The sequence below is a fragment of the Myxine glutinosa genome, chromosome 7 (genome assembly GCF_964187855.1).
Source record: "Myxine glutinosa chromosome 7, kmMyxGlut1.1, whole genome shotgun sequence".
Classification (NCBI taxonomy): Eukaryota; Metazoa; Chordata; class Myxini; order Myxiniformes; family Myxinidae; genus Myxine; species Myxine glutinosa.
This window is the reverse complement of record NC_136267.1, coordinates 113,818,324-113,838,916: the sequence shown is the minus strand read 5'-3', so window position 1 is coordinate 113,838,916 and position 20,593 is coordinate 113,818,324. Positions and strand designations below refer to the sequence as shown.

General features: G+C 44.9%; 1 long non-coding RNA gene across 1 annotated transcript; it reads left to right on the top strand.

Annotated features, from left to right (window-relative positions):
- Positions 1-463: 463 nt before the first annotated feature.
- Positions 464-10,918, top strand: LOC144892992 (uncharacterized). Its single transcript, XR_013624157.1, has 2 exons — positions 464-1,316; positions 9,079-10,918. It is a non-coding gene; the product is annotated as an uncharacterized LOC144892992 (long non-coding RNA).
- Positions 10,919-20,593: the final 9,675 nt, after the last annotated feature.

Below are 20,593 nucleotides of genomic sequence, written 5' to 3'. Positions count from 1 at the left end.
GGTGCTAGACACATGACATTGGCCGAACCAAATATCGAAACCCCTGTCAGATTCCACCAAACCCCTCAGAGAAGATGTAGCTTGAACTCGATTACACCCTAAAAAGACATCTTTTTCAGGCGTGGCTCCGCCCACAATGGACGCAATACGCCCACTCTAGGCAGGACACAACTAGATCATGATATCAACCTCCCATCCAAGTTTCATCAAGATCGGATGATATCATCGGGTAGTTATGCTGCGGACAGACCGACACACAGAGACAGACAGACGCACACACATGACGAATAAAGTGGTCACTTGATAACTCGTGAACCAACAAACACCACTGGGGACGTAGTTTGACTATTCGAAAATATTATGAACATCACTGGGGGCCTAGTGAAACACCACTGGGCCCAAACAACCAACAAATGAAGAGATGGTGACTGAAAATAATTACATAGACCTCGTTTTTTTCATGCGGTTGACAAACTTTGGTACATCATGGGTGATGAAGGTTGTGGTCAAGTTTCATTGGAATTGCTTATGTAGTTTCTGAGGAGGAAGCAAATACCTATTTTGGGGGAGCAACGCTTCCCCTCCCTCCTCCTGTAGATCCAGTTGTGGAGGGGAGGGAAGTATTTTTTTTTGTTTGATTGTTTAAAGTCATGGTGATTACGTTAGTATGATTCTACATGCTGCTGTCTTCTAGCAACCATTGAAATTTGTTTAAAGTACCATGATACTGTTTAAAATAACTTTAGTCGGTATAGTATACTGCTTTATTCTACCAGGTGAGCACCTATGGGTATTGCCCCTATTTTTAAAATACAGTATGTACTTTATCAAGGTAGGTTAGAAAAATGAAGTATAGCTGCCCACCACCTCAAATAGCAGCCTGGCAGCCAAGGCTCTGGCTGAAGCTTTGACCAACAAGTGGTCTTTATCCAGACTGTGCAGGCATCATGTACCAGGTGCTAAATACTATTTCAAGGTGAGGGTGGGGACATCACATTACTGCAAATATCAAATGTCATGAGGTCTCACCAGCTGCATGCCAACATTTGATCTCACCATCACTTAAGGACATCCTCCCAGAATTTTTCACAAGTGTTTCAAAGCTAATTACTGATGAAGCAAAGTTGCCTTCTGATTAATTTTTCACTTTCAAGGTTTAAAAAAAATATGTTTATTTGTTTGCTTGTCCAACACCAGGGAGGAACTCACTTTGCGGATGGTGATGCTGGAGCCCCTGGTGTCTGATGATGAAGGTGGTTCTGTAGGAAACACGGATAGCTCTGAGAGCCTCCTCGACGAATGCACCTCAATTCTGAGTAGGTTATGTCTCTTACACCCACCTCCCCTTTGCTGTAGTATGTTTAGTAGGTAGGTAATGTTGTTGTACTGATTTCATTTGGTGAATGGAAATGTAGAAGTTGGATGTTAAACCTGAAAATATTACTTCCTTGGGATTGTCAGGCATGTACTACTTGTCAATGTTTGCAGCTGTAGAAGAACCCGGGTAGGGTTTGAAACAGCAACGGGCTTACCTTGTGTAGCTTTTTTTTCTTCGTTGCTTCATGTAGCTTTCTCTGGATGGAACAGCATGAGTGTTAATTTATGGAAATCCAAGCCACCTGGGATAATAGCCACGTGAGCTGGACCATTAGGTCCACCCAGGTGTTGCTGCAATGTGATGTTGGGCCGACTCCCCTCCCCCTACTGCAAGAAGATGGGGTGGGGTACTTCCTCTCTGCCTCTCTCTCTCTCTCTCTCTCTCTCTCTCTCTCTCTCTCTCTCTCTCTCTCTCTCTCTCTCTCTCTCTCTCTCTCTGTCTCTGTCTCTCAACACTGGCACCTATATCAGGCCTGGCCCAAACAACAGCCTGGGCATCGATAGGGCGAAGCCATTTGAGGAGATGGATTACCGGTGCCGCAGGATCAATATCACTGGCCCAGCACCACCGCTGCCGAAGATGGCCGAGCACCTTCGAGATTTGCTCTGCAATGGTTCCTGGCATAATGCGCCAAGACTTCGTGAGACCTACACCCATCATTAGGACGTAGTCTGTGCTCCGACACATCCTTATTTGATATCTCGGATTGTGCGGCTTGCAAAGGAAGTGAGGTACCAAACCACCATCGGGCTTGTAGTAGAGCGGATCGGGGGAAGAATCGTTCACTTTTTGATAAAAGCATCAAACTTGGTACATATCATCACTTGGCCATTACAAGAAAAAATAGATCTAGTGCCATCCCAGTTTTGGCCTATGACAAAGTAGGGCTGGGACAATATGTCTAATACTAAAATACTATATAACTCAACAACCAAGAGGCCTAGAATCTTAATTCTGGTGCCTATATATAGGTTTTTGGGGTCATAGAATTCAAAGAAGGCAATTATGAGTTTGTGTGATCACGTCTTGTACCACTTTTGGAACATAAGTGCCCTTTTCCAGTTTACAGAGACACAACATTTGGTGGTCTTTGTATTGCTTTTTGTATTGATGAAATATAAGATACATGTACCATAAATTAAACTTATAGTGCTATTAAAAAAATAACAGTCAAAACGAATACGAATACGAAGCCGAGTTACTTATTGTTGTAGATACCAATGTGCCATGAGTCAGTTAGGTTTACCATCAAATGTGAAATGCCAGATATCACATGAACTAATCATGGGAAGAACCCCCACATTCGCACAAAGCTGTACACGGCAGGGCTGCTTTTGTGCATTTGCAGTTTGTTCGACAGCCATTGGTACAACCGCATCGAATAAGTTCTCTGCAAACTCTGCTGGCTTCAGGAAGACTGCTCCAAAGAACATCCCAGTTTCCATCACTACTACGAGTCCATCCCCATCCGTCCGGTTGTGGAGGCGTAACCTTTGCTTCAAGCACCTGACTCCAGATGTGACCGGCCTGGTATACTGCTCGTCTAGTGTGCCTAAGTAGAGCACCCATGGTCGGTGGAATGTTGCTCACGTCTTTGCCTTTCCGTGTGAATAGGTCGATCCTGAGCTCATCAACATGGTGTTTAGAACTTGTTCGGTCATAAAAAAAGTACGACGAATCTCTCCAGAACATCAATAATAGCATCAACATCTGACATTTTGTGGTTGTTCCATCAGCTTCATTAACTCCATTGTAACCTCAGGGCACATGCTCCATGTATCCCAAGCAGTCTTCTTTCCTCTGCCAGCAAAGCAAGAGGTCGTATCGCACCCAGTAATGGCATGAAACATTGGAAGAGCAATGGACTTCTCAGGACCAATTGCAGCTGAGATATCATGAGCTGGTACCATGCACATATGCTTGCCTGTGCCGAACGCCACCCATAGAGCATCCAGTGTCACTTGTAGCTTTTTATATACATACACTGCCAGAACAACTACATCACTGTCCACAGTACGGATGAGAAGAGTGTTGTGTTGTTTGGCTACATCAGCAACATGAAGCATCGCACGGCTGTCTGCTTCCTCGTGTGCACAAGGGGCTAAACCTCCCGTGTTTCTTGGCTGGCGACAAACAACATCCTCATTCAGCGTACTGATTACTAGTAAGCATATTATGAAATATTTAGTCTGTCAGTGCAGTGTTTTTTTTGTATATTATGGTTCTATACATTTCTTGGTAATTAATCGATACATTCGTGCTATAAGGCTAACCCCCGCTCTAGCGGGGAAAATGGCCTTCTTTTTTTTTTTTTTTTTTTTTTTGTATACTGAATCGAGGCTCGTGAAAGAGCTAACATTTATTTCACAAACAAATCAACCAGACAAACAAAATATACAAAAAGAGGGCACGGAAGACAAGATGGGGAGAGAAGGGGAAGCACACAACCACAACATTTGAGAGCAGGGAGAAGTGTGGGAAGGAGAGGGCTTGGGGGGGAGGAGGCAGGGGGAGGGGGGGGGAGAGGTATAAAACACAAGGGGACCGAAATTAGCGGGGGTAGAAAAGATCAAGGTTTTGGATGGGGGAGGATAAGAGATGGTGGTGAACAGCTGTTTTAAAGACCTGGAGGGTGGAGTGGGATTGAAGAGAGTGAGGGAGTTTGTTCCAGAGGCGGGAGAAAAGAGGAATGAAGGAGTGAAGGTGAGCAGAAAGTCTTGATTTTGGCAGTTTAACCACAAGAGGGTTGCAGGCAGATCTTGTGCGACCTGTAGGAATATTTGGGGGACAGAGCCCAGAGAGAGCTGGGGGGGGCAAGGCCAGAGAGGAGTCGGTAGAAGACGGAAAGACCACCAACCTGCCTGCGGTGAGTGAGTGAAAGGCCCTTGGAGTTAGCTTCATCGCGGGAGATTCCAATGATTCTGAACGCTTTGGTTTCAACAGCGTGATGACGAGCTAGGTGTGAGGCAGGAGCACCAGACCAGAGGGGAGAGCAGTATTCCATAGAGCTGCGGATGAAAGCCTTGTATGTGGTGAGGAGCTCAAGTGTGCCAAGGAAGGACTTCGCACGACGGAGGATGCCCAGTCGGCGACTGGCTTTGGAGGCCAGATTTGAAATGTGGTTTTCCCAGGAAAGATCATGGCAAATAGTGAGACCCAAAAGCTTGAGTGACAGAACTTCTTGGAGAGGATTATTCAGAAAGTGGATGGGAGGGTTGTCCAGTCGGTCTTTTCGGAGAGACATCGTAAGAGTGTGAGATTTATCAGGATTGAAAGACATGTTCCATTTGTTTGCCCTGTCTGTGATTTTGTCCAGGTCTGCAGAGAGTGAGGAGGCTGCAGACTGCCGATCTGAGGGATGAGGAATGGAGCGACAGAGAGTAGAGTCGTCAGCAAAGAGATAGAGAGGATTTTCAAGAGAGTCAGAGAGATCATTGATGAAGACCAGAAAAAGCACAGGGCCCAGAACACGACCTTGGGGAACTCCAGCCTGAACAGGAAGAGGAGATGAGAGAAACCCATTCAGGGCCACACGTTGACTACGACCAGAGAGGAAGTCCGCCAGCCATGCGTGGAGTCCGCCAGCCATGCCTTAAAACGATCATTCATATTCATTCATTCATTCGTGCTATAAGACCATGAATGTGTCTTCATAAACTTTAAAATGGTACGTACGTTTAAAAGGTGGTAAAAGGTTAAAAGGTGACCACACATACTCGATATTGCCATCTTTGATTTACAGTGCATTCAGAAAGTATTCCGACCCCTTCACTTTTTTCACATTTTGTTATGTTGCAGCCTTATGCTGAAATCGTTTAAATTCATTTTTTCCCTCATCAATCTACACTCAATACCCCATAATGACAAAGAGAAAACAGGATTTTAGAAAGTTTTGCAAATTTATTTTAAAAAAAAAACTGAAATATCACATTGACATAAGTATTCATACCCTTTGCTATGACACTTGAAATTTAGCTCGGGTGCCTCCCATTTATCTTGATCATCTTTGCGACGTTTCTCCAGCCTTGATTGAAGTCCACCTGTGGTAAATTCAATTGATTGGACATGATTGGGAAAGGCACACACCTGTCTATATAAGGTCTCACAGCTGACAATGCATATCAGAGCAAAAACCAAGCAATGAGGTCGAAGGAACTGCCTGCAGAGCTCAGAGACAGGATTGTGTCGAGGCACAGATCTGGGGAAGCCTACAAAAAAAATCTCTGCTGCATTGAAGGTTCACAAGAGCACAGTGGCCTCCATAATTCTTAAATGGAAAAAGTTTGGAACAAGCAGGACTCTGCCTGGAGTTGCCTCCCCACCTGGCCAAACTGAGCAATCGGGGGAGAAGGGCCTTGGTAAGAGAGGTGACCAAGAACCCGATGGTCACTCTGGCTGAGCTCCAGAGATCCTGTGTGGAGATGGGAGAAACTTCCAGAAGGACAACCATCACTGCAACACTCCACCGATCTGGGCTTTATGGCAGAGTGACCAGACGGAAGCCTCTCCTCAGTGAAAGACACGTGAAAGACCACAGAATCTTGTTTCTCACAGTCTGAGAGTCCTTTTGGTGCTTTTTTGCAAACTCCAAGCGGGCTTTCAAAAATATACAACAGAATTTTGGATGTTTTTGGAGAGTAACCCTTGGTTCTACCTGGTGAGTGTGGGGGCATTGTCGCTATTTTTTATGCCTCCGCCGATGAAGATGATTGAGAGTTTGTGGCTGGATCAATCCTGTTCACCCACTGTGACCTTCCATTGCTCTCATTTTTCCCCACATCCCTTATTTTTCGAAGTCTCCCTCTGTTGTGTTCCTCAACCATCATGTTGGTGTATCCCTTGATCTCTCTCTCTCTTTCTCTTTCTCTCTTTCTCTTTCTCTCTTTCTCTCTTTCTCTCTTTCTCTCTCTCTCTCTCTTTCTCTCTTTCTCGCTTTCTCTCTTTCTCTCTTTCTCTCTCTCTTTCTTGAGCGATGAAGAGAAGGACAAGTTCTGGTGTGCGATAGAGAAGCTGATGGAAAACGTGAAAGATGAGGAAGTTGTTGTGGTAGGAGGAGACCTAAATGGACATGTTGGAAGGAGTATGGACGGTTTTGAGGGAGTTCATGGGGGTTACGGATATGGTGTGAGAAATGGAGAAGGTGAAAGGATTTTGGAGTTTGCTGATGGAGCTGATTTGTTGAATTGTAATACTCAGTTCCAGAAAGAGGATAATAAGCTTGTTACATACACGTCAGGTGGGTCGACGACAACCGTTGACTACCTGATGGTGCGTAGGCGAGATGGGGGCACCTCCGGGACACAAAGGTGATCCTGGGGGAGGAGGCTGTTTCACAGCACCACTTGGTTGTCTGCGACATAAGGGTGAAAGGTGCGAGGAGAGCTCGGCGGGTGAAGTACCAACCGAGAATGAAGGTGTGGAGGTTGAAAGAGGTGACAATGAGGGAGGCATTTAAAGAGAGGCTGAGTAGGGTAGAGGATGATGTGGTTGAGCTTGAACGTGGTTGGATGTCAATGAAAGATAGTCTGTTGGGAGCCGTTGGTGAGGTATGTGTGTGGTAGGACGAGAAGAGGAAGAAGTTCAAGGAGTGGCAGAAGGCGAAGGTTACGGGAGCAGAAAAAGCAGAGCATGAAAGTTATAAGGCAGCCAAGAAGGCTGCAAGGAAAGAGGTACCAAAGGCGCAGGAGGGATGGAGGAAAATGTTCGGAGAACGCTTGGATTCGGAAGAGGGTCATAGAGCAGTATTCAGGATTGCAAAGCAGATAGCGAAAGAGAGGTGTGATGTGATGGGGGTGACTTGTTTGAAGGATGAAGTGGGACAAATCGTTGTGGACCCAGATGGCATTAAAGGAAGATGGAAAAGATATATGGAAATGCTGTTGAATACAGAGAATGAATGGGATGGCAACATCGAGAGTAACCCAGTTTTAGGACCGGCAGAGAAGATAACTGAGAAGGAAGTTGAGGAAGCGATAAAAGCAATGAAGAGTAGAAAAGCGGGAGGGCCGACGGGAGTTGTGGGAGATATGTTGAAGGCAGCAGGAAGTTGGGGTGTGAAGAGAATGACAGATCTGTAATCTGGTGGTGAAAGAAGGCCGCATTCCAGTGGATTGAGAACTGAGTACCCTCGTCCCTCTATACAAGGGGAAAGGTGACCCTCTGGAGTGTGGCTCGTACCGAGCGATAAAGTTATTGGAGCATGGAATAAAGGTATTGGAAAGGGTGTTGGAGAGGAGGATAAGGAAGAAGGTGAAGATCGACGAAATGCAGTTTGGATTTATGCCAGGAAGAGGAACGATAGACGCGCTCTTTATTGTGAGGCAGTTTCAGGATAAGTACATGGAGAAGAGGAAGAAGTTGTTTCTTGGGTTTGTTGATCTGGAGAAAGCATTCGATAGGGTTCCACACGAAGTATTGGCATGGGCATTGAGGAAGTTAGGAGTGGAGGAATGGTTGATCAGAGTAGTGATGGCAATGTACAAAAGAGCGCGCACAGATGTAAGGACGAAGGACGGGAACAGTGGTGAGTTTGAGGTGAAGGTGGGAGTGCATCAGGGGTAGGTACTAAGTCCACTACTATTTGTAGCTGTGATGGAGGTGCTGGCTCAGAACGTAAAGGAGGGTTTACCGTGGGAGTTGTTGTATGCAGATGATCTGGTGTTGATTGCGGAAGGTATGGATGGACTGAAGGAAAAGATGAACAAGTGGAAGGAATGTATGGAGACAAAAGGTCTGAAGGTGAATATAGGAAAGACGAAGGTGATGGCAAGTGGTAAAGCATGTGGTGAGGTGGAAAGAACTGGGAAGTGGCCATGTGCTGTGTGCAGGAAGGGTGTCGGAGTGAACTCCATTCAATGTACAATGTGCGCTGAGTGGGTTCATCAAAAATGTAGTGGTCTGAGAGGGTCATTAACCAGTGCGGCAACTACATTCAAATGTAAGGTGTGCACAGAGGGAGCTGCAGATGGAGGAAATGTTGAGTTGGATCTTGGAGACGGCGTGAAACTGGAAGGTGTGAAAACATTTTGCTACCTCGGAGACATGCTGAATGGAGAAGGTGGATCAGACTCGGCAACGGTTGCTAGAGTGAGATGTGCATGGAAGAAGTTTCGGGAACTGAGTGGCGTGCTGATGAGGAGGGGAGTGTCGTTGAAGCTGAAGGGAAAGGTGTATGGTTCGGTGGATGTGCGGAGTATCGTTGAGAGAGAGGAAGACAAATGATGAATTGCGAAAGATGATGGGAATATTGCCTGTGATTGATGCTGTGAAGAGGAACAGGTTGAGATGGTTTGGTCATGTGTTGAGGAAGGATGAAAGTGACTGGTTGAGAAGAGTGATGAAAATGAATGTAGAAGGAAGTAGAGGACGGGGAAGACCGAGAAAGACTTGGCTAAATATGGTGGAAGACGAAATGCGGGCAAGGGGGTTAACAAGGAGAGATGCAGAAAATAGGGCAAAATGGAGAAGATTGTCATGGGGACCGCAAGGCTAACCCCCGCTCTAGCAGGGAAAATGGCCTTAAAATGCATGTTGTTGTTTGTTGTTGTTTCTCTCTCTCGCTTTCTCTCTCTCTTTCTCCTATTCTTTTCATTCTGTCATGCCATGATCTGTTGTGTATTCTCGTTCCTCCGCAATCCTTGACACTTTATACAAACAAACAAAAGCATTTACATGCACTGTAACCCATTTTATTCCTCCAGGTCCAGCACTGTCCTCTTGGGTCATTGGTGCGTCTGTCCCCGTGATGCTTCGTGTCAGCAGCTCAGTGCGGCGAAGCAGGGCAGGGCGTCACTCTCTTGCCAGCGTAGCTGCCCTCATGGAAAGAGAGAAGGAGCGAAGAGAAGAGGAGAAAACCTCTTGGAGGCACTCTCAGCCCATCTTGGATGACAATTCAGAAATCCCATACATCGATGAAGGGTCGAGCTTTGAGCATTAGCTCTCACCTTTGCACCGTGGAGCCGTGGTGTGCCTTCGAGATGAGTATCTGAGTCACAGTTGAATCTGCGGATTTGCAGTCACGGTGACGACTACCTCGATACTCTATTTACCTCCATTTCTCCACAGTGGGGTTCCACTGCATTAGTGGCATAGCTCAGGGATGATACACAAACGCCTTTTGTCGCAGGATTACACAAGCGCCTCTGCAACGCAGACTAATTAACTTAATTGAAGTGTGAGCTGACATGGTGTGTGGTATGAACTTTCCTCACGTACTAAAGCATGAAATTGTACAACCTATGTGCAGCATTCCCAGATGTAGTCTTACGATGCAAAATGTGGGAGCACACTTGGAACCGTTTGGTCTTGGACAAAGAAGTTTCCTGGAAGGAATGCTTTGGTTCTGGATCTGGGACTTTGGAGCAAACTTTATCCTGGTCCTTTTTTGAAGGGTGATCTCAGACCTTGGACCTGAAAAGGTTCGTCAACTTGGACCTTAAAGGAATGACGAGCAAAGCGTATTCTTTGCTCAGACCGAAAAGAGGAAGCCATTTAATTCCATGCTTTTCCCATAACCGACAGAACTGTGGGGTCGAAGCTTTCCACATGGCTTTTGCTACCAAAGAAGCTCGAGCCAGACATTTACACGACCTTTAGCCTATTACGTTAATGGTACACAGCACCCGCAGACCTTGGTGTTGAATCGTTGGGCCTCCGTCATCGGGTTCAAGAAAGGGATGCAATTAGGTATTTCATTCAATATCTATTGGTGCCAATTAATGTAATGTTTAATTTGCAGAATGCAAAAGGAGAGAGATTAACCGTTTACCTCTTGTGCAGGTATTTGAATGTGGTAAATCTGTTTTGTAAGCATTCTTCGTATGTGACCTTTGTCCCTTTTAATAACTAATTTAATTTCTCACTTTATTTAACACACAATGAATTGCCTTGTATTATAATCGTCAGTTTGTGCAATGTCAGGGTTAGTTTTTGTTTTTGTTTGGCTGAATTGTCCTCATATTTTTGTTTCGCAATTCTCGCGCTTTAAAAGTATTTTTCATCATTGACCATGTGGCAGGTTATATACATATTAAGTATGCAAAACAATTCTGGAATTGGCCTCTGCCACCTTTTTTTTTTTATTATTATTATTTTTTTCATATACAGTATTCCCATTCTCACTTCTTGCTCCAAAGAACTTTTGACTTTCCTTTCCCTCTTCCTCTATCCGTTTGTGTATTTATTCCTTGGATGGTCCCTTGCTAAAGCATGACTGATTGTTTCAAAGTCACAGATTTTGAGATCGGAGGTTGGGACCAAACGTTGAGTTTAGTGCCAAGGTTTCATGGCCACAGCTGTTTTCTAACTTCTACGAGCAATTCTGTCCACTGATCACAATCCCAGCCATAATTTAAAGCTCCAATGTTCTTTGATTGGGATTTCATTTCTCAAAAAACGTTTTCAGTACTTATTTTCAGTTTGGTTTTCTTTGATCAAAAAGGTACAAAAGAAAAGAAATTTCAAAAAGAATTCTGCGAATCACTCGTGCGATATTTTGTTCTTCCGTGAGCCTTGATATCAATATTAAAATACCCAATGTAAGCAGTATGTTTAGCATGATGCTTGCATATGTTTACCAATGTACAAGAGTAAACACAGTGATTTTCAAAAATTGATTTGCAAAATGCATCAACTGCCAATAAACCTGCTCAATTATTTATTTATTTTTTAACGAACAGTTTGACTATTTTAGGTTGAGAGTTGTGTACTCAACCATAGAAATAGTACTTCAGGGTTGGTCTGAGCATCTGCATGCAATAATGGGTTTTCAACGGTGCCTCGGTGCCACACTCCGAAGGAGCCCATTATAACTAAGATTGAGGGGTTTTTTCGCATACAATGTCGAGGCCTGTGGAGGAACATAGAACAGATCAGAATGTAACAGAACAAAAGGAACAGCAGGGTTGAGGGAGAAACTAGAGAGAGATGGAGGAGAATGAAGGCAAGGGGTGAACAAGATAGACACCGCCAAAAACTCTCAGGAGGGAAAACCTGGAAACTTGGAAAGAGACGGTCTTGGGGGGAGGAAACGTCAGTTGTGAATGGGGAATGATCTGTGATTGTGGTAAACAGCTGTCTTCAAGACTTGGAGGGAAGAATGAGATTGAGGAGACTGAGGAAGTTGGTTTTACAGGAAACAAAAAAAAGGTTTCTCCAAGAGGGGGTTACTGGCAGATCACGTGTACCCTGCAAAAACCTGGGGTGGGTCAGGGGGAGGGGACAGATCTTGGAAAGGGTAGAGGGTGCAAGACGACAAAGGGAGGTAGAAGACAGAGACCACGAACCTGTCTGTGATGGTAAAGTGATAGACTTAGCTTAATATTGGGAAATTCCAATGATATTGAAGGCCTTGGTTTTCATGTCAAACTGAGCAACATGTGAGGCAGGGGCTCCAGCCTAGAGGGAAGAGTGGTACTCCAAGCGGTGGATGAAGGCCGTGGACTTCAAATGATCAGCACCACGCTTGCAAACGCATAATGAAAGTGTACCTTGAAAAACTCAGAAGTGACGAAGGCTCAAATGATATGGGGAAGTAAATTACAGAATTCTGTAAAGACCATGACATTGCAGTGCCAGACAAGAACAAACGTCACTCACAAAAAAAAGAGCAGTGAATCTTTCGGCGATTGTTATTGTTTCGGCTCTGTTGTACCAACAACTTTGGGTCAAAGAGAGCATGTAGAAGAGGAAACAAATGCACAGGAAACACCAATGACTGCAACCAAAAGTAAAAACAAAAAACAGGTGGCATCAGCAATTGTACATCCGTGTTTTGGATGCCATAGCTGGTAATACTGACGTTAGAGGCGATTCTCAAAATAATCAATGGAGATTGCTGAAGCGTGTGACTCAGTGTTAAGATGTGGCATAAATTTCATTCCTCCGCATCCACTCTTGCAGAAATATGCAGAACCACTCCAAAAAACATCCTCAACTTGCAGCTGCAGAAATTTACCTTTTTACCAGTATCCTTGGTGTTGCCAGTATCTGGTGTTACCTTTCAGAGACTTCAAAAGGAAATGTCTCGGAGAAGGCACCCAAACTATTACAAACTCAGCTCTCACATTTCCAGTCGGGACGGCCACTTTGGACCAAAACTTTTCTGCAACGAGACGGATTAGAAACTGTTTGCCCTCATTCATGGGGGAGGACAGATTTTCTTCACTCGCTCTTCTTCACATAGAAGGGGATTTAACTGCGAGGCGGATTCCAGAGGACATTGTGGACATTTATGCTAACTAAAGAGAAAGACGATTGCACCTTCATCAAGGTAAGAACAGTATTTCGATAAAGACAGTGTTTATGTGTGTGCAACACTTGGAAGACTTGATTGATAAAGTTCTCGATTTTGTTTATTCAATAATTTATTGTTATGCCATTGTTGGTAAACATGTCAAATAATTTGGCTTTTTTAAAAACCCACAAAAAATAAAGATTAAATAATGAACGTAAACTGTATTTTTGATTTCAAGTACACTGTAAAACTGAACACGAACTATACTTTACTAACGAGCAGTAAATTCGTAAATCAGACCGAGCTACCCATTACTAACATTTAGTCATCTGCCTTCCCCCTTCCCCTCATCAATAGAGAAGTCAAACTCCACCTACGATTCAGTGATTTGAGCACACAGAATGATTGAGTCTCAATGCCCGTTTGTGATTATTGTGCTCTGATTGAAAGGTATGAGCTGACTATGTTAGAGGCATAGCTTCTGTTCAGTTGTCCTGAGTACGATCTGCAGCTCTTCTTGCTTCAGCTCTTGTAAGAGCAGCAACACAGCCTCCAACACACAGCTCTTCTGCTGCCCCAACAGTGCACAACACAGAAGAATGTTAAACGATGCAGAAGAGGACGCCAAAACTCCATTTGTACATTTAAAAAAAGAAAAATTCTCAAAGTCAACTTATATCTGAATGAAAGGCAAAGAGCACGAGTTGCGTGAAATCACGAAAAGTGGAGACATCCGGGAGCCTTAAAATCAATCACATTTGCAACATTTTTTTTTGTATTTTTTTTTTGTATACAAGATCGAGGCTCGTGAAAGAGCGAACATTAATCACACAGAAAGACAAACCGACACTTAAAACATATAACATCGGGAGCGGTAGACAAGATGGGGAGAGAGGGGGAAGGACACGAACACAACATTTGAGAGCAGGGACCGAGAGACATCGAGAGATCTGAGAGGGCAAGGGCTTTGGGGAGGGGGCATGCGAAGGGGGGGGGGGGGTGGGAGAGGTATAAAACACATGGACACTGCCAGGACTTCCAGGAAAGAAGTTGGAATTTCAAACAAGGTGGATCTGGGGTGAATTAGCGGGGGTAGAAAAGATCAAGGTTTTGGATGGGGGAAGATAAGAGATGGTGGTGAACAGCTGTTTTAAAGACCTGGAGGGAGGAGTGGGATTGAAGGGAGTGAGGGAGTTTGTTCCAGAGGCGGGAGAAAAGAGGAATGAAAGAGTGAAGGTGAGCAGAGAGCCGAGATTTCGGCAGTTTAACCATCAGAGGGTTGCTGGCAGATCTTGTGCGACCTGTAGGAATATTTGGGGGACAGAGCACAGAGAGAGCTGGGGGTGCAAGGCCGGAGAGGAGTCGGTAGAAGACAGAAAGACCACCTACCTGCCTGCGGTGAGTGAGTGAAAGGCCCTCAGAGATAGCTTCATCGCGGGAGATTCCAATAATTCTGAAAGCTTTGGTTTCAACAGCGTGAAGCCGAGCTAGGTGTGAGTAGAGTCCCTGTATAAAGAGTTGTGTCAACTCAAATTTGGACGCCATTTTGTGTCTAAGTGTGTCGGATTAGATATACATGTACATTCGCGATATGGGGTGATATATTCTAAACCTGCTAAAAAAAAATTTACTACACATATTTAGTCTTATTATTACATACAGGTGATATTTGTTTTGTCAAAAACTCAGCTATTGCCATGAAAAAGAGCTGTGTGGTGATATTAAAAGTGGTATGGCAATGCATATTACAAGCCAACACTGCATATAAGAGCTAACATTATAAGTAAGACAAACCAATGCTGTCGTTCTACTAATTTTAATAACTTTTAGAAAGGAGTGTGGGCATATCCAATATTTTTTAAAGGGTGCCGAGAGTAATTCCGGTGTAGGACTTCCAGCCGACATGTAGTCTAACACACTTAAAACAAATTCTGTACGTGGTATTGCCATATTTCTATAGTGTACAACTTTAGTTTTATCGACATTTATATTCAATTTCCATTGTAATGATTTAACAAGCTGCAAGTCAGCTTCTGTCTCTGACATAAGGAAAACGTCATCGGCATCTAGTAAGATTGAAACGTTCATTTATTACTACACCCTTGCCCAGAACTCTGATGGATATTGCCTGATCGATTAATATGTTTCATAGCTGGCGACTTAATTAACACTTAATTTTCGACTGCGCCAAGCCGTAATTAAACAGAGAAAAAACTTTTAAAAATACCTGCAGTGTGCACGGTTCGTCTAGTCGAACAGATATGGAAAAGCACAGATACGACGTCGTATTCACCATAACTTGTTTAATTTCACCAGGAACACGATGAGGCCGACACAGTAAACATTCAGTACAAAACTTGGTTCATACATTCAGTACAGAACATGATTCATACATTCAGACCGTAAGAAAACTCTGCCCGTAATACAACACTCTGACCAGACCAACACTTCATCCCACTACGTTCACTCCTCACAACGACACTCCAAAACTATCGTTTTGGGAACGATAGCTGTCACCAGGTTAAATATATAGGGATTGTCCAATGTGCAAAATCTTCCATCACTACAATTTGGCCATAAATCCCGGGGTGGGAAATATTTGAGCAAATATGCCACAAGACGCATGAGCACTGTACAAAGCAAACAATAACTCGTCAAATTTTGGACGTATGGATGGCTGCACAACCCGCAAAAAAATTGAGCAGGTCCCCCCCTAAAATTGCTTTTATGATTGCCGATTAGGCTAAAGATTTTAAACCAAAAAAATAACTTGCCTCGGAATAAGTTTTGAATGGACGGACAGACAACTGAAAACAAAACGGACCATGGGTTTCCCACCCCTATAAAATCAAAATTAATTCCCTCTGAAAAAGTACAGTGACATTGCCCGCAGACTACCCAACCGCAGACCAGGCAATGTCACTGTACCGGGACATTTCATCAATCAATGACAATATGCGGTCCGCTAGGACTACCCGAAAAAAATTGAGCAGGGTTCTTCCCACGGAAATGCATTTTTGGTCAGCTCCTTGAAGATTATAAACAAACACAAATCACTTCCCTTTAAAAGGGTTTTCAACGGACAGACAACCAAAAAAAAACCGAGCAGATACAATTGCTTTTTAGTGTAGCAGCATACAAACCTGTTGTGCATTTTGTGATACAAGCACCAAATTTGGCACAAATGTACACTAATATGTTGCGAACATTTTCAGATATTGGGCCACTTGAAATTCTCTCTTTATGTCCGCCATATTGGATTTCAAAATGGCCGCCACTTGAAATCTACATTTGCTATTATCTCTGGACGTAATGCAGCTATTGACTTGATTCTGGTATCTAAATGTATGTTTTTGGGGGCAAGGAATCCAATGGTACCAATTTCAACTTAATATTATCTATCACAGTCTGTTATATAATTTTATTTGGAAATTATCTAGGCAAATATTGGATTCAACACAATACTTTGAAAAGAATGTCTTAGTTCTGTAAATGTCTTAGGTATAATACTGACATGCTACATGGTCTAGTATTTGAGGCTAGGTGTACTGGTATCTGAGGCTAGGTATATACCGGTACTGAAGATACGTGTACATAAACAGTGTCATGTTAACAAGTTCAGCATTGCCACAAGTACATGTATGTTGTTGACTCATCGTCATGTGCAGTCCCCTTCACACACACAGAGGGCTGTGCACTGAAGGGCAGCCTTTTTGCACTTGCAGCGCCTCACACACCCTTTCTTGCACTTGCAAGAAACCAGCTCAATGCAGCTGTGAGCTGCCTCAGTTAGCCTGGTCCAGTAAGGTGTGTACTGTCCTTCTCCAGTCCTTGACCAACCCCAGTTGGTTGGTGGAGGGAGCTCTGGTGCTGGCAGCAGTATCTGACCCCACACATGTCCACCTTGATACACTGCCCTCTTGACATGTTCCTCCAGAGCTGCCTTCGTTGGAGGGATGAGCTGCACATTGTTCTTCCTTGCGAAGAGTTTCCTCCTGGCCTTGTCAATGTCTGTGCATTTGCTGGTTCGATCATACAACAGGATCACGAACCTCTCGATGATGCGCATTGCATCGTCTGGTATGTCACGAGGTGCAGAGGACAGCAGCCGCAGCGCCTCAGTGAGTTCTGGCAGTACCGTCCAGACTGCCCACGCAGTGTTCTTGCCATGTCTATGAAAACTAGACACAGTGTCGCATCCAGTTAGAGCGTGGAACATTGGCAGTGCACGAGCCTTCTCTCGTCCCAATCCAGCTGCTATTTCGTGTGCTGCTAGGTATCGGAAACTCTGGCCTGTTCCGAATGCCAGCCACAGTTTGTCTTCTGGTTGCAACTCCTGTGCCAGGGACACTGCCAGCACCACAACATCGGTGTCTACAGTCCGGATGAGTATTGCATGGTGTCCATGCTGGACTGCGTGAGATGCATGCAGCAACATCCGACTGTCAGCCTCTTCATGGTTACATGGGGCGAGTGAGGTCAGATCTGGCAGTAGTGGCTTGCTGAGCACTGCCTCTCCATCAGTAATGACGAGTTGCTTGTCCTCCTGGTCAAACCATTCCATGAGAGCTGCTGAGAGGAACCTGCACAGCTCGGTCTTGTTGCTGTCCACTCGTAGGAAGTTCTGCCAGTTTCCTGGTATGGCTGCGGCAGCCACCACACGTCTCCGCACACCTTGTCCCCGCTTTGCACGTGTACTACCTTTCAGTGAATCAGCAAGGTAAGTATCCCAGACCAGATCCAGGCGTGACACTGTTTGCAGCTTCGTGGACATATATGGGATGAAGATCTGTTGTGCATACTCTTCAAAGGTCTTTGATGCAGCCGGCTTCAGCATCTGGACGATGGCTGCTCCATCAAGCACAATACAGGTCGTGACAGGAGTCTCTGTCTTTGCGTCGGAGACTTCTTCCAAGCATGTGAGGAGATCACTCTTGGTACCAGTGCAGAGGCTTCCACCATCAGACAATGCAGGAGGACATGCCTGATTCTCGTGACAAAAGAACTCCTCAAGGTTTCCATCCCTCGTCTGGCAGCCAATGTACAGGCGTGCGAAGAGTTCACGGTCATTCTTGATGGAGGCGAGCTGTTGCTGACCTTTGCTCTGGCTTCTTGGAGTGGAAGTGCTGAACACCTTCAGCTTGTTACGAGGAATGGGTGCGTCCACTGCCTTTGTTCTGTCCAACAGACACTCTCTGGTGAAAGCCTCGAACTGCTCTTGGCCAATCCTCTTGGCATTCATCACGGTCTCCACAGCAGCAGGATCTGCGATCTCCTTTGTGTCCAGTTTGACTACATCCTGACTCTCCTCCTCGAATGGGTTGCCCATCTCCTCTATGACACCGACGAGAGAGCGAACATCTTTCACAAATGAGGCCTGTACACTTGGCGTCTGATCATGATGACGTGTGTCTGCTGTTTGCCGTCTCCAGTGTTGGTTCCCATCCTGGAATTCTTCGATCACCGTGGCAACTTCTGGTCCCGCAACCATCCAGCGACGTAGGGCACTAGGGTTGTCAGTGAGCCCAACTGCTCCACCGTCTCCTTTGATGCAGGCATTATTCTGCTCATGTGCCTGGTCAATCGGGATTGAAGAGAACACCCTCTGTGTTTTCTGAACGGTGAAGTGGCTTTCCCTGAATTTCCTGGCTACATCTGGGTGTTTGATGGTGAGTTCGGCCATGTCCTTCAGGTGCACTGGTATCCACCTAGCATAGTGGGTGTGATCCAGTGCATGGAACCAGGGGACCAGCTCTGTCAGAGCTGTGATAGATAATATTAAGTTGAAATTGGTACCATTGGATTCCTTGCCCCCAAAAACATACATTTAGATACCAGAATCAAGTCAATAGCTGCATTACGTCCAGAGATAATAGCAAATGTAGATTTCAAGTGGCGGCCATTTTGAAATCCAATATGGCGGACATAAAGAGAGAATTTCAAGTGGCCCAATATCTGAAAATGTTCGCAACATATTAATGTACATTTGTGCCAAATTTGGTGCTTGTATCACAAAATGCACAATTCTTTTGAATATTTGGGCTAAGCCGCCCCACTATTTGAACATCGATCATCAAGCGGCGTGGGCCTACCTGGCAGAGTCTCGAGGAGTCGATCGCTTTCCAGCTCTTTCGTCTGACTTTCGCTTCCCAAATATGTCTTCTGACTTTATCACTTGGAAATCTATACATCTTATATTTCCCAGATTGGTTTGAACAACCAAAAGCAGAACAACCAGTCATTTTGTTTGGCAATAAACAACATTCCCGTACCAAGCTGACGTTCACGCATGGTGAAGTTAGACACAAAATGGCGCCACGAAATCACGTGACCAGAAATCTCGGGTCAGCGCATGGCGCAACTCTCTTTATACAGGGACTCTAGGTGTGAGGCATGAGCACCGGCCCATAGGGGAGAACAGTATTCCATTGAGCTGCGGATGAAAGCCTTGTATGTGGTGAGGAGCTCAGGTGTGCCGAGGAAGGACTTCGCATGACGGAGGATGCCCAGTCGGCGACTGGCTTTGGAGGCCAGCTTGGAAATGTGGTTTTCCCAAGAAAGATCATGGCAGATAGTGAGACCCAAAAGCTTGAGCGACAGAACTTCTTGGAGAGGATTGTTGAGAAAGTAGATGGGAGGGTTGTCCAGTCGATCTTTTCGGAGAGACATAGTAAGAGTGTGAGATTTGTCAGGATTGAAAGACATGTTCCACTTGTTTGACCAGTCTGTGATTTTGTCCAAGTCTTCAAAGAGTGAGGAGGCTGCAGACTGCCGATCTGAGGGAAGAGGAATGGAGCGGCAGAGAGTGGAGTCATCAGCAAAGAGATAGAGAGGATTTTCAAGAGAGTCAGAGACTTTTCAAGAGAGTCAGAGGAGATGTCGTAGAAAGAAAGATTAGAATGGAGGCAGTAGAAATACAAGACAGGCCCCCAATTTGTTTGTGATGTCAGAGAAAAATGCCCAACTTCAACAACGCTTAGAGCAGATTCCATTGATTTTTAGGGCCTTGAACTCCATGGTGTAAATAAGTAAAGGGTATGCAGGTGCACCAGACCAAAGGGGGGAACAGTGCTCCAAGCTGGAGATTAAAGGCCTTGTAAGTTGTTAGAAGTCCTGATTTGCCAAGGAAACACTTGGCATGATGCACGCTGGCTTTTTAGGCCAACTCTGATACGTGGATTGTCCAAGAGAGATCACAGCTAATGGTGAGGCCAGAAGTTTGAAGGACTAAACTTCTTTGAGATGTTTTCAAGACAGTTGATTGGAAGATTCACCATACAATCCTTTCAGAAAGACAGTGCGAGAGTGAGAATTCTCAGGGTTGAAAGACATGCTCCAAGTGTTGGACCAGTTCCTGATTATATCAAGGTCTGGAGAGAGAGAGAGAGAGAGAGAGAGAGAGAGAGAGAGAGAGAAGAGGCTGCTGCCTGCCTCTATGAAGGGTGAGAGGTGTAATTGCAGAGGGTGGAGTCATCAATGAAAAGATGAGGTTTTTCCAGAAATCAGAAAGATTGTTGATAAATATTAGGAACAAGACTGGGCCCAATACATTACCTTTGGGCACTCTGGCCTCGACAGGGGAGGAGATGAGAAGATCCCATTGAGAGCCACATACGTGCTGACTATGGGAGTAGAGGGAGTCAGCAAGCTATGAGATGAGTTGGCCTTGGAAGCCAGAGGCTGAGAGATTAGAAAGCAATGTGGAGCATGTCAAATGCTCAAGATATGTCCAAAAACTGACCCTGATCTCACATCTGAGATGTTTTTTTTTTTTGTTTTTTTTTGTATACAAGATCGAGGCTCGTGAAAGAGCTAACATTAATCACACAAAAAGACAAACCGACACACAAAACACAAAAAACAAGGGGAGCGGCAGACAAGATGGGGAGAGAGGGGGAAGGACACAAAAGAGAGGGGGAAGAGGGGGAAGGACACAAACACAACATTTGAGAGCAGGGACATCGGGAGGACTTGGGGGGAGG